The sequence below is a fragment of the Protopterus annectens genome, chromosome 3.part0 (genome assembly GCF_019279795.1).
Source record: "Protopterus annectens isolate FY-2018-M chromosome 3.part0, PAN1.0, whole genome shotgun sequence".
In the NCBI taxonomy this organism is placed as follows: domain Eukaryota; kingdom Metazoa; phylum Chordata; order Ceratodontiformes; family Protopteridae; genus Protopterus; species Protopterus annectens.
In genome coordinates, this window is record NC_056731.1 from 1,084,073,979 (window position 1) to 1,084,088,713 (window position 14,735).

Sequence of the window (14,735 nt, forward strand, 5' to 3'; positions counted from 1 at the left end):
TTTCAAAGAAATCAACCAGGTTTAAGAGGCAGGATCTGCCCTTAACAAAGCCGAACTGGGTAGGATTCAGTGTTTGTAGGTCCCCAATATCTTTATTTATGAGGTCCATGATGATCCTTTCCATAGCTTTGCAGACCAAGCTAGTCAGGCTTATGGGGCGATAGTTTCCAGGATCCGTTGAGGCACCACCTTTATGGAGAGGGACCACTGTTGCTGTACGTCACTCTTTGGGCACATATCCTGTAGTAAGGCTGAGATTGAACAGTAGTTTTATGTTTGGGTTTAGCTCTTCTTGGAGTTCATGTAGGACGCAGCCCGGGACACCATCTGGTCCCATTGATGCTGTGTTTTTTGCTTTGGAGAGGGCGGCTCTTACCTGAGCATCTGAGATGTCAGGGGGGCAGCACTCTTCTGGGATAGATATTTGCCATTTTGGTGGGGGGGGGGGGAGTTTTTGCTGAACCTGTCAGCTAGGATGTTGGCAATGTCTGTGGGTTCAGTGTATTTTTTGTCATTTTGGACTAATTCTGAGCATATCTGGGAATTACCACCCAGGTTCCTAACATAATTAAAGAAAGCCTTGTGATTATCCTTAGTGTCCTGTGCAATTTTTCTCTCGAAGCTGGCCTTAGACAATTTTATGTGTGCCCGTAGTTTTTTGCTAATACTGATCAGTGATGCCTTCCCTTTTTGGAATTTTGCTCTAACATTTAGTAGCTTCCTCCTTCTATTGTATAGTTTGTTTATGGCTGGGGTCCACTAGACAGGACATCTGCCTTTGGAGGATTGGGTCTTGGTTTTATTTGGGATTGCATGATCCATGCATTCCTGAAGGTGTTCATAGAATGCGTTTATAAAGGATACTGCGGTCTGGGACGTATTTTCCACAGGCCCGGGGGCTTTGAAGGATTCCACCTCAGTTTTGAGGAGTGTGAAATTTGCTTTAGTGAAGTTTTTCACTGTGGTTTTCTGGGCAGGGGGTGGGGTCGGGATGTGAATATCCAGTGAGATTAGTTTATGGTCTGATCTTACCAGTGAGGGATACACTTCTGGTCTGGAGCATAGAGTCCCCATGTTGGTGATGATCAGGTCCAGTATGTTTTCCCCTCTTGTGGGAGTGGTAACAAGTTGTTCCATAGCATTTGAGTTTATAAATTCTAGGAACCTTTGGGCTAGGGTGTTGGAGCTAGAGTAATGCTCCCAGTCTATGTTTGGGTAGTTGAAGTCGCCCAATATAATGGTGTTTGGAGAGACCTTCATACTTTCCAGTGTTCTCAGGAAGGCCGAGTGGGGTTCCTGGGTTTAGGAGGGTGGTCTGTAGCAGTCTATAAAATGGAAGGCAGTTTTACCCACTGTTAGTTGCACATGGATAGTCCCTGATGCTTCGTGCTTTGCCACCAACCTGGAGGTGTGGGTATCTTTGATGAATATTGATACTCCCCCTCCTTTTGTGGTTCGGTCCAAGTTTTGGGGCCGAAAAGCATGGTATGAGGTATAACCTGGTAGTGCTGGGGTGCTCTCGGGAGCCCTGAACAAGGTTTCTGTTACTGCACAGATATCGATGTTCTCCATGCTAAGGAGAGTTTCGAGTGCATGCATCTTGAGGTTTAGACTTCTGGCGTTGAGTAGCATTACTCTTAGTTTCTTATCCCTTGTGATACCTATGGAGGTGGGTTTGTCTTTTGAGCCTTGCCTAAAAAAGGCACTATGGTGGTGGCAAGAGCCTTTGCCAATATCCGAAAGCCTAGGGGTGACAGGTGCAAGCCGTCCCTAGGGAAGCATCTTGGCTTGTCGAGCATATCATCCCAAGCTGACAGGCATTGGATCCCCTTTGAATGACACCAGTACTAAGGCAATTGATGAAATTGATCATCTTGTCTTCATATTGTCGCATCATTCTTGGTGAGGGTAAGATGCTACTCAAGGTCAGGGTCATACCAGCCTGGGCTACATGCTCAGAGAGCTCCTTTATGTCTCTTTTCATGTAGTCCAGGGAGGTACATCTCAGGTCATTCACACCAGCATGGACAATGACTGAGTCATATTTGTACTTGCCTTGGAGTGACCTGAGTGCTTGTGTTATGTGGTGGATCCTAGCACCCGACAGGCTGCTCACTGTGAACTTCTTGTTCAGCCTGGTGAGCGGGACGTCAGTGTGCCTGACGATAGAGTCACCTATTACAAGTGTATCAGGTGCGTTGTTTAGTCTTAAGGGCTGTGACTGTTTGGCACACTGGCTTTGTGAGATATGTGTTGCACGTGTTTTGTTTTGGGGTAGCGGCTGCTTGGGTGTCTGCTTTGAAGGTCTCTGCTGCTTCGGCAGATCTTTATTTAGAGCCTCCGAGTATGTTTTTGTGTGATTATGTGTTTGGTTTGCTGTCGTGATAGGTCTATGTGAGACTGGAATTGTAGTGAGTGTGGTTTCCTTCTCCTCCTGACTGGTTATGCCAGTACTGAGTTGAGAGAGGTTAGCCTCCAGTTTGGCTATATGGTTGCATCTCTCACATGTGTTGGAATTTGTTGGGAGGAGGAGAAGGTTGTCTGTGTACATGAGGCAGTTGTAACATTGCCTCAAGATTCCCAGATTCACCAGCTGGACCGGAGAGGAGATTGACAACTGAGCTTTGGACATGCTAGAATAATATTGGGAATTCCTTAATAATTGAAAACCAGGGCCAGTGGGGAGTGAGGATGTAGTGCTTTTAATTTTTAGTGCTGACTTATATAATTGCTTTAGTGAGCAAGTGCCAGGTAACTTAAGTGCAATGTGTTACAGGTAACTTACATGCAAAAACGACAAACAGTAACTTTCTTTCAAGTGAAACAAGGAAAGAAGTACAGTAAGCAATGCAGATATCACTAGTGATCCACAAAAGCACTGAGGAGTCGCGTATTAGGTGGAATTAGCGTTCCAGGGAAATAACAAGCAAACAAACAACAAGCATATAAACAAAGCTAGATTCAGCAGGCCTGGATCTAGTCTATGCTACAGCAAACAAGGTGTACCAATTTCAGTAAGATACAGTTCAAATATTCAGGCACTATAAACCTTTAACCAGAAATTCCCAGCTCAGAAGGGCAGAGTCCAGCCTCTTCTCCCACAAGAGTGCAGACCACAAACCTTCTTAATGTAAAATAACTGGCCTGAAGCCCAAGTGCTTAAACCAGAACTAATACACTTTAAGAATAACAGACACTGGGCTCTCAATCAGCAGTTCCCAACTTAGAAGGATGAAAGCTACCTGTCCTGCCACCACAGTGCATGCCACAAACCTTCCTAATGTAAAACAACTGGTCTGAAGCCCAAGTGCTTAATCCAAAAGACTTAGAATGATAGCTACACTTTAATCAAGTTACTACCAAGCAGTAATAAATACAATTGAATACTTTAGAGAATGCCTGGATTAGTGCTCAAGTTACACAAACAAAGCTAGATCCAGCAGGCCCGAATCCAGTCTATGCCACAGCAAACAAGGCGCACCAACTTCAGTAAGAAGCAGTTCAGATATGCATGCACTATAAGCCTTCAACCAGAAATTCCCAGCTCAGAAGGGCAGAGTCCAGCCTCTCCTCCCACAAGAGTGCAGACCACGAACCCTCTTAATGTAAAATAACTGGCCTGAAAGCCCAAGTGCTTAAACCAGAATTAATACACTTTTAGAATAACAGACACTGAGCCCTCAATCAGCAGTTCCCAACCTAGAAGGATGTAAGCTACCTGTTCTGCCACTACAGTGCAGACCACAAACCCTCTCAGCGCAAAACAACTGGTCCGAAGCCCAAGTGTTTAAACCAAAAGGCTTAGAATGAGTTACACCAAGCAGTAATAAATACAATTGAGTACTTTTAAGATGATGCAAAAGTAAAAAAAGTAGGTAGAAACACAAGTACAGTAAAAGCAGATGAATTTTTTTTTTTCCTGAACAAGTGCTGAGATCAAAGAAACAGATTTGAGTGCTGAAACTAGAAAACTAGCTAGTTATAAGAAAAAAAAACTAAGCTAGAAGGCTTCCCTCCAACACAGAAGGGCTTGGGGGCTCAGAAGCCTACAAATAGTCTATACCACTTAACAGGAAAGGCAGGAAACAAGCTTAAATTTTTTTTTTTTTTTTGTTTCCCAGATGCTCTCTTTGTACATAGTAGGAGTGCCTGAAATCAGAATATGATCTCACTGCACTCAGTTGAGTGAGCAAATGAGATGGGCCCAGAAGGAGTATCCAAACACAAATTTACAAGAGGGGCGGGCAGTTGCAAGGCCACTAAGATTAACACCAAAACAAAAACAGAGAGGGTGGGTGGGACTAACTGAAGAGCAGAGTGAAAACTTCCAGTTCAGTTAATATTCCTTCCACACAGTTAAAATCAATTTAAATACTGTATTTTTTGAAAATAAAAGAGCAGATAAAGGTACTTAAATTCTCTTATACGTCCAGTTGAATATAGCAAGTTCTTTGCCAGCCAAAGCTGAGGTTTTTAAGCAGAAAATATTTCACACTGTACCACTTAAATAGGCAAGGACAGGAAATCAAAGAATGTGACTACCCCCACACCTGTAATTACTAGCAAATAACAAAATTCAGTAAACACTGACTAACTTCCAGTTCAGCTAATATTCCTTCCACACAGTTAAAATCAATTTAAATACTGTATTTTTTGAAAAAAAAGAGCAGATAAAGGTATTTAAATTCTCTTATATGTCCAGTTGAATATAGCAAGTTCTTAGCCTTTCTTTCTCCTGACATTCATTCATTTCCCAGGATATGGCAGATCTCTATAACCCTGCCTGTAAACCAGCTGTTCATTGTTCACCTCTTTGTAACACTGACTCTTCATTATATGGTACCTCTGGGAACAGACACCTTTCACAGTAATAAACATTTGGTAATTCTGCTTGTCTTATTCCTTTCTTGGTTGAAGTTAATCCCTGACATGGTAGCTGTCACAGATTTCAGTAACATTTTAGATTAGTCTAATTTTTTATACAAATCCCTGTTGATCTTGTGTCAGGAATGTCAGAAAAAAATATAATTGAAGACCTTTTCTTTGTAGACATCCATTTCCCTGCTGGAAATTATAAGTTAGAGTAAGCATTTATCTGTTAGTGATAAGATTTTTTAGACAGGCATTGTAAACATTTCAGTTTGCTTCATCACTTATTCCTTCATTTGCTATGTGTCAAACAGATTATTTGTAGATAAAGAAAATATGTTTCTATAGTCAGTAGGTCTTGTCTACTCCATAAACAAATATGTCATTTTTCTTTTCCATATCCAGAAATGTGGAATACTGCCTGAATGTTAACACCAGCAGATTCCCGCCCTGTGCTTCTAGTGCAGATTGTATTCAAGATAATAACAGGCATTTGCTCATACTGCAAACTGCAGAATGTTCCAAGATCAGAAATGTGTTCAAATAATTGAAATAATAGGAAGTAAATGATAATCATGAAACAGCCTAAATCTCAATAGGTTTGTTTATCTCATGATATTTTTAGACTTCTTTCAAAATGTAGTAGTTTAACTAATATTCATTTCTTCTGCATAAAGGAGGTAGTCACAATAGTAATTTAGTTTAATTTTTCCGAGCACAAGGTGTGCTGTTGACTAACACTATTACTGTTCAATAGAGAATGGGCAAACTGTACATCAGCACCTTGATTGTTGAATGAACGTTCTCCAAGAGGGTATTAATGTATGAGTAATGCCCTGTGAAATGAGTCCACTGCTTCATGGCAGCATATCAAGCTGCCATGGAGCTCAAACTGCTAAAAACCTAAAGGCTGCCATTACTTTTACACTCTCTAAGCAGCACTTTTGCTGTTTAGTGTGTATAAAACAAACAAAAAAAAAACCAGAAAGAAGTGTATGTGTGTATGTGTTTTATTTTCCTGTGGACGTGTGTGAATGCATGCGGTGTATGAAAGCAGAGGAGACTGTGTGGGTGTGAGACAGAGAGGGAGAGAGAGAGAGAGAGAGAGAGAGAGAGAGCGGTCTTGTGTGAGTGAATGTGTGTATGAAAACAGGAGTGAATGTGTGTGTGTGTGTGTGTGTGTGTGTGTGTGTGTGTGTGTGTGTGTGTGTGTGTGTGTGTGCGTGTGTATGAGACTGAGAGAGACTGAGAGTGCTCTTGTGTGAGTGAATGCGTGTATGAAAGCAGGAGTGACTGTGTGTGTGAAAGAGAGAGAGAGATCAATAGAGAGACTGAGAACGATCATTGTTCTGTGGAAATGGGCCTTGTATTTAAGTGTATTAACTCTTATACACCATTTCTCAGTTATTTGGAGAACTAAGAAAAACTGAGAAGAAAATACCCATGAGAAAATGCTGAGAGAAGAAAGGAGCCACTTTTGAGATTTTAAGTATTTTTCCTCTGTTTATTTGCTAAGTTTTTCTGCATAGCTGCCTATTTTGAGCATTTTCTGGCTTGTTAAACTTGATTTCTGCATTAGTAACTGTACTTAGAGCACAACCTAGAGCTGTTTACTGAATTTCCTGTTTGTACTTATTTTTAAAATCGTTTTTTTCTCAAAACTTGCATTTTATCTGTCTTTGGCCTAGCACTCTTGTGTGGGGTCATTTACTGCACTGTTATAACTTGTTGATACTTGTGAACCTCTGCTATCTCTGAAAAAAACAAAAAAAAAAAAATCTTGCTTTTTCCCCACTTTTCTGAGATTTAAAAAAGTTCAGTTACAGGCTTGCTGTTCTTGAACTGTTTGTAAGTTTCTTGGAGGCCATTTTTGCTTGGGCTAAAGGGAAGTCTCTCTGTTGATCAGTGGCAGTGAAAAGCATTGAGCAGCCTGCCTGCCCCTGTGGGAGTGGTTACTGACTTGAAACTGTAGTTTTATTGGCCATTTTGGGTCAATTCCAAACTCCTTCATCTTCCTCTCTTAAAACCCTCTTTTGCGTGGTTTTGTGTGTTGTTGTGCATAGCGCAACAGCGGGCAGCGCCGCCTAATTGAGTTTAAACTATTCCTGGCTCCACAAAGTCTGCTCTTTACTTTTTCCCTTAGAACTGCTCTATCTCTCAATTTAAACACCATATTCTCATTCTAAGGCCCTTCACTGGTCCAATTAAGTAATCCTACAAGTTAGCACTATTAAACCATAAGAACTACTTACTCTTATACTCTCTACGATTACCCTGTCCTCTATTGGTCCATCTTAAATTCAGTTTCCCTATATTACTCTAGCATTTCCAAAGGTCAGTCAATGGTTTCCTCTCCAGTCCAGCTGGTGAATCTGGAAATTTTGAGGCAATGTCACAACTGTCTCATGTACACAGACAACCCTCTCCTCCTCCAAACAGGTTCAAATATATGTGAGAGATGCAACTATTTAGCGAAACTGGAGGCTGAGCTCTCTCATCTCAAAACTGGTGTATCCAGTCAGGAGGAGAAGGTAACCTCACACAACACAATTCCAGTATCACATAGTCCCACCACATCAGCGAACCAAACACATAAATACACAAAAACATACTCGGAGGCTCTAAATAAAAATCTACCTAAGCAACTGAGACCTCCAAAGCAGACATCCAAGCAAACGCTACCTCAAAACAAAACACGCACAACACATAGCCCACAAAGTCAGTGTGCCAAGCAGCCACAGCCCTTAAGGCTGAATAACACACCTGATACTCTTGTAATAGGTGACTCTATTGTCAGACACACTGACGTTCCGCTCACCAGGCTGAATAAAGAGAAGGTCATGGTGAGCTGCCTGTCAGGTGCTAGGATCCACCACATAATGCAAGCACTCAGGTCACTCCAAAGCAAATACAAATATGACTCAGTCATTGTACATGCTGGTGTGAATGACCTGAGACGTACCTCCCTGGACTACATGAAAAGAGACATAGAGGAGCTCTCTGATCATGTAGCCCAGGCTGGTATGACCCTGACCTTGAGCAGCATCTTACCCTCACCTAGAATGATGCCACAGTACAAAGACAAAATGATCGATTTTAACAACTGGCTAAAATTTTGGTGTCATTCAAAGGGGATCCAGTGTCTGTCAGCCTGGGATGTCATGCTCGACAAGCCACGTTGCTTCGCTAGGGACGGCTTGCACCTGTCACCACTGGGCTTTTGGATATTTGCAAAGGCTCTTGCCACCCCCATAGTGCCTTTTTTAGGCAAGGCTCAAAAGTCAAACCCACCCCCATAGACAGCACAAGGAACAAGAAACTAAGGGTAATGCTGCTTAATGCCAGAAGTCTTAACCTCAAGATGCACGCACTCGAAGCTCTCCTCAGTATGGAGAACATCAATATCTGTGCAGTGACAGAAACCTGGTTCAAGGCTCCAGAGAGCACCCCAGCACTACCAGGCTATACCTCATATCATGCTTTTCGGCCCCACAACCTGGACCGAACCATAAAAGGAGGGGGAGTTTCCATATTTATCAAGGATATCCACACCTCCAGGTTAGTGGCATTGCACGAAGTATCGGAGACCATCCATGTGCAACTAACAGTGGGCAAGACTGCTTTTCAGTTTATAGCATCCTACAGACCACCCTCTCAAAATCAGGAATCCCACTCGGCTTTCCTGAAAACATTGGAGAACATGAAGATCTCTCTGAACACCATTATATTGGGCGACTTCATCTACCCAAGCATTGACTGGGAGCACTACTCAAGCCCCAGCACCTTAGCCCAACGGTTCCTGGAAATTATCAACTCAAATGCTGTGGAACAACTAGTCACCACTCCCACAAGAGGGGACAACATACTAGACCTGATCATTACCAACATGGGGACTCTATGCTCCACACCAGAAGTATATCCCTCATTGGTAAGATCAGACCATAAATTAATTTCACTGGATGTCCACATCCTGACCCCACCCCCAGCCCAGAAAACCACAGTGAAAAACTTCTCAAAAGCGAACTTCTCACTTCTGAAAACTAAAGTGGAATCCTTCAAGGCCCCAGGGCCAGTGGAAACTATGGCCCAAACTGCAGAATCCTATATAAATGCATTTTTCGGACATCTCCAGGAATGCATGGATCATGCTATCCCAAACAAAACCAAGACCCAATCATCCAAAGGCAGGCATCCACTCTGGTGGACCCCTGCCATAAATAAACTGTACAACAGAAGGAGGAAGCTACTACATGATAGAGCAAAATCCCTAATAGGGAAGGCATCTCTGATCAGTACTAGCAAAAAATTATGATCCCTCATAAAATCCTCCAAGGCCAGCTTCGAGAGAAAAATTGCACAGGACACCAAAGACAATCATAAGGCTTTTTTCAGTTATGTTAGGAACCTGGGATGCAACTCCCAGACTTGTTCTGAGTTGATTCTAAACGACAAAAATACACTGAACCCACAGACATCGCCAATATCCTGGCAGACAGGTTCAGTGCAAACTCCCCAAAAGAGCAAGTATCTATCCCAGCAGAGGGCTGCCTCCCAAACATCTCTGATGCTCAGGTGAAGGCTGCCCTCTCCAAAGCAAAAAACACTGCTTCCATGGGACCAGATGTCATCCCAGGTTGCGTCCTACATGAACTCCAAGAGGAACTAATCCCTCAAATAAAACAGCTATACAATCTCAGCCTCACTACAGGATATGTGCCCACAGAATGGTGTACAGCAACAGTGGTCCCACTCCACAAAGGTGGAGCCTCTACGGACCCTGGAAACTATCGCCGCATAAGCCTGACTAGCTTAGTCTGCAAGGCTATGGAGAGGATCATCATGGAACTCATAAACAAAGACATTGGGGACCTACAGACACTAGATCCTACCCAGTTCGGCTTTGTCAAGGGCAGATCCTGCCTTTTGAACCTGGTTGACTTCTTCAAAACAGTCAACAAAGCCATAGATGAAGGGAAGGTAGTCCACACAGCCTATCTGGATCTTGCAAAGGCATTTGACACAATACCCCACTCGGGCATCACAGATAAGCTATCCAGCTTAAATATAAATCCCTATATCACAAGATGGGTAGCAAACTGGCTCAAAGACAGAACCCACAGAGTGAGAGTTGCTGGAGCCATGTCAGACTCGAAACCAGTCGCAAGTGGGGTCCCACAGAGTTCTGTCCTGGGACCACTCTTGTTCGATATATACTTTTCCGAGGTACAGGCAAACCTGGGAGGACTATGGCTCACCAAGTTCGCAGACGACTGCAAACTGGGCACCATAATCGACTCTCCAGCTGACACAAACATCCTTCAAAAAGGTCTCACAGAGACAGATAACTGCTGCCAGTGCCATGGTTTAAAGCCAAATGCCAAAAAATATATAGTCATACCCTTTGGCAAAAACAATGTGCCCACAAATTACCACATAGGCGGAAACCCATTAAGTACAGAGGAAGTTATTAGGGACCTGGGGTCCCAAGTTGATAGCAATCTCTCCTTTGAAAACCACATTGCCAAAGTGGTTAGAAAGACCTTCTACATAGCCCACCTCATCATGGAGGGTTTCACATCTAGATCAAGAGAGGTAATCGTGCCCCTTTATTCATCCCTCATCAGGCCAATCATAGAATACAATGCCCCTTTTGGGATGTACCTTACTCAACACCTGCAGCAATTAGAAAGACCCCAATAGTATCTCACCAAGAGGATCAAGGGTCTCAAACAGATGCCATATGCTGCTCGATTAAAAATCTCCAGCTCTACTCAGTTGCATACCGCCTACTTCGAGGCGATCTATGCCTGACATACAAAGCTATGTCAAATCCAGAATTAATGGACATGCTCCACCTCAGTAAATCTAAATCCCTTAGAGCCACACACCCGAGGGACTTGAACCTCAGCACAGAAATAAATTGAACTTGCTGGAGGGCAGGTTCATAACCCAGAGGCTCCCTTCACTCTGGAATAGAATTCCAGTTCATGTGAGGCAGAGCACCTCACTGAATCTCTTCAAGAAGAATCTCGATAGGTGGATGGGGGATCATAGGTTTGTCCCAGGGATTACTCCCGTGTCACTATTAGACAGAGGCACAGTAAACTAAACCTTAAAAAGGGCACAGTATACTCAAATCAAGGGGTGGCGTAAGCCATACAGAATCGGGCTAGGCTTATAATTGCCCCAGGGCAGATAGCCTAGTATGAACCTATGAACCTATGAACCTATGCTACTAGGGAACTGGAGAAGTTAAAACATAATTCTGTTAAAGTGTTAGTTTCAGCTTTAACTTTTGTTTTCAAATATGTATATTTTAGTAACTATGGTTACAAGACAAAATAGGATGGAAGAAGTAAGGTTAGCTGCTGTCTGTAGTTTTTTATGAGTGGAAGACTGCTATGCTGATAAATTAATATATGTTTTTCTTCACACGTGTCACCTGTGGATTCTTCTTGTAGCATGCTTAAAATGGATGATTATAAGTAATAAAGTGGTAGAAGAAGTGACAGTGGTTGGGGATTTAAATGGAAGAGAAATCTCCCACAACAAAGGGATCACCACTAACACACACTAAGAAATACGGACAGTGATTTCTTATGGTAAACAGCAATTAGTGTTCTCTTCCTCACCATCTTGTGCCTCGGGTATGTAATAGTCAAGCAACAAGATGCAGTTGACCTGTAAATATACCATGTAACCACAATGATCTTGCTTTTAGTTCTAACAAATGCAGCAATTCTGAATTTTAAAAAGGGATATGCACTTTGAGTGTAATATTACTGACCAGAGTATTCAGGAAATAGAATAAAGTTACATCTCAAAGTACAGAATAAGTTATTTTGTGCCCCCTGTTTAGCAACTCAAGGTTTTTGATTCTTACTCAGTCACAGACCTCATATAGAAGAAGATGTCAAGTTATTCTAATCAAATTTGTCTGTTCCATTATGGACTATAACACAATTTTTGAAGTCTTAAAAATCATCACTTAATATAACTAGAAATGGAAGAGTGGTTACTAACTAGAACAATATTATGACTGGAAAATATCACCTAGTCAAAAACATTCAAAGAGCTATCATTATTCTCTATAATCCACGGGCTTCCCAGACTGATCTATGCTTAATATGGACATTCGAAAACCTGTATTTAGAATGTAAAACAGGGAGTGTAAACACTAGCTAGAAGTGGAAGTTACTGTTAAAGACACATATACAGTAACAGAAAAAGAATGTCAGACTTGCACATTGCTCAAAGACTAAAGATAATCTGAAATTAGTTACCACTAAGAATATGGTCTAGTCCTTTATTAACACTTATCAGAATTATTACTGAGTCATAAATCAGAGAGAGAGATAGATAGCACCTGCTCAACATAATAGTCAGGCTTCTAGATGATCACTAGGACTGAAGCTTGACACCCAGACAAATGGACGGAAGAACCTTTCCTAATATCATCCCATTTTCATCTGTCCTACCTATATTTGAAACCATCTATTAACTTTTATACAAGATTCTGCATTGCAGTGCATTCCAAGGGCCCTTCCTTTCTCTCCATGCATCAGGATTTTTCTTAATTTGCTCATGAGTTTTGTGTTAGCTATATGCCACTTAAGCCCAAGACATGTTACCTTTTCTGATGTCTCATCCTGAATTTGCTCCTTCCAGTTTCTCCCTGAACATTTAATACAGCCATACCATGACATACTATACCACTAGTCTCCATTAGTCTCCATTCCAGTGATTACATGCCTATGGCATTCTTTCTCTTAATTCACTCATTTTTCTGCATCACTTGTTAAAATTCCTTTGTACATTCAGCACTAGGTCTGCTTCTGTTTCTTGGTATGACTACTGCAGCTTTAAGTAGTATTCTCAATAAATGGTTAGTCCTGTCCTGTGCATTGGAACAATGACCATAGCATTTCTTATGACCAGTGCTCTATTTGTGTATCCAAGTATGCTGTTCAATGTAGTAACTGTCCTTTAAAAATGTAATGTATAGTTCATTAGAAACCCCAGTTCTTTCTTCTCTTCCTGTCCTACTAAAGTAAACTCTACACATATATTACAAATGTATATTTTCCTGAAATCTGGCAAAGTGCATTGCATTGAACTTTTTCTCATTAAGCCCCATAGACCCCTTGAATGTCCTCAGTATAAGCCTCTGAAGGTCTCACCAGATTTTAGTTCTACTACCTGAAGTAATGCTCCAAACTCATATCACTTTCAAAAAGGATGAATTTGCAGTGTGATTTCTAACATAAGTATACAAAAATAAATAAATATATTTAATTAATTAATTAATTAATAAATAAATACATTAATTAATTAGTAAACTGCCTCTGTAGTTTTCATGTCATTTCTTAAAGATGAATGACCGGTTTTCCAAAGACCCCCCCCCCCCAGCCACTCTGTTTCTACTTAGCCATTCTTGTATCTGTCTCATCATGTTCAACACACCCATTACTTGTAAATTTCTATAAACATACTGTGAATCAAGATATTATAATCATTGTACAATTCCAGATATATCACATCCACTGGATTCCTTGGGTCTCATTTCTGATGATCCACTCACAGAACTGGATAAGGTTGGACTGATGAAATCATCATTGCATGATGTCATGCTGTATTTCATCTTTAGAGTTGTTAGCATTCAGGAATTCCAAAAGACTTCCTAGAAGAACTTTACTATGATGTGCCCAGTGACAGAAGTTTAACTAACAGACCTTTAGATGTCTAGATCCTTCCTAGACCTTTATACAAGAGTAGCACATTTATCATGACTTAGTTGTGTTGCACAGTTAAATTATCCAAAGAGAAACTGTGCAGTTTGGTTACTATTCTGAAATACACCCTCATGCATAATACTTCTGAAAATGCTGCAGTGAAGAAATAATCCAGTTTTTGAAAAATCTTGGGCTTACTCATATTTCTTCCTTTTTACAGTTTCTACCATGTCATACTATGAAAGAGCTAGTTTTTCACATTAGAACCTACTCAGTATTTCTGATTTAGATTTACTATTTTTATGACCTGTTCATAAATGTTTTTAACTTGTTCCCCTCTAGATTATTTCTTTCTGCATTCCATACCCTTTGTGCTTAGAACTCCTCAAATGTTCCCCTTTGTCCATGTCAGCTGAAATCTTTTAATGTGATATTATTTTCCAATGTTCCCCTCAATTTTAGATTTTTTTTAGCTTTCTCAATGTTGCCATTTGATATTACTCTTACATTTTTGCATCTCATACGGTTTTCTGGTAAGGCAAAGTGCATACCTCAGTAATAACAGACTTCAGTCCTTGGCATCCTTTTCATTTTTACTGAATGATTTTTGATACACACTGTGACATGATCAGTGAGGCCTCTGAGGGTTATTCCCTGTCCTATATTAGTCTCACCCCCTCCCCTGAAATTGGTAAGAATTCCATAAAGGTTATTTATTTTCCTTATTTTGGTCATCAGTTTCTCCTCATGCCTAGTGTCTGTCAAGATTTCTGCCATTCCATTTTGCTTCCTTAATATACATATGATCAGTTCACACTTTAACCCTCATAGACCAATATGCTCTGCAATCATTATTTTGTTTCTACCTTTCAGAATTATAGTTTTGGCCCTGAAATTGCTATAGTTCTCTTTAGGGCAGCTTGTATAGTATAAATAACTAAAATGGATATCTGGCTCTTTCAAACTCACTGAAACACTTCAACTTTTCCTACTTTTATTCATTAATTCATTCACTAAGTAATTCATTAATAATATCACCGTGAAAGCAATGCAATCATTATTGAAGTCTTTTGTAATTTTAAAACTGACCTGAATAAGAATCAATGCATTCACAACAGCTCAGCAAGCCTTTGG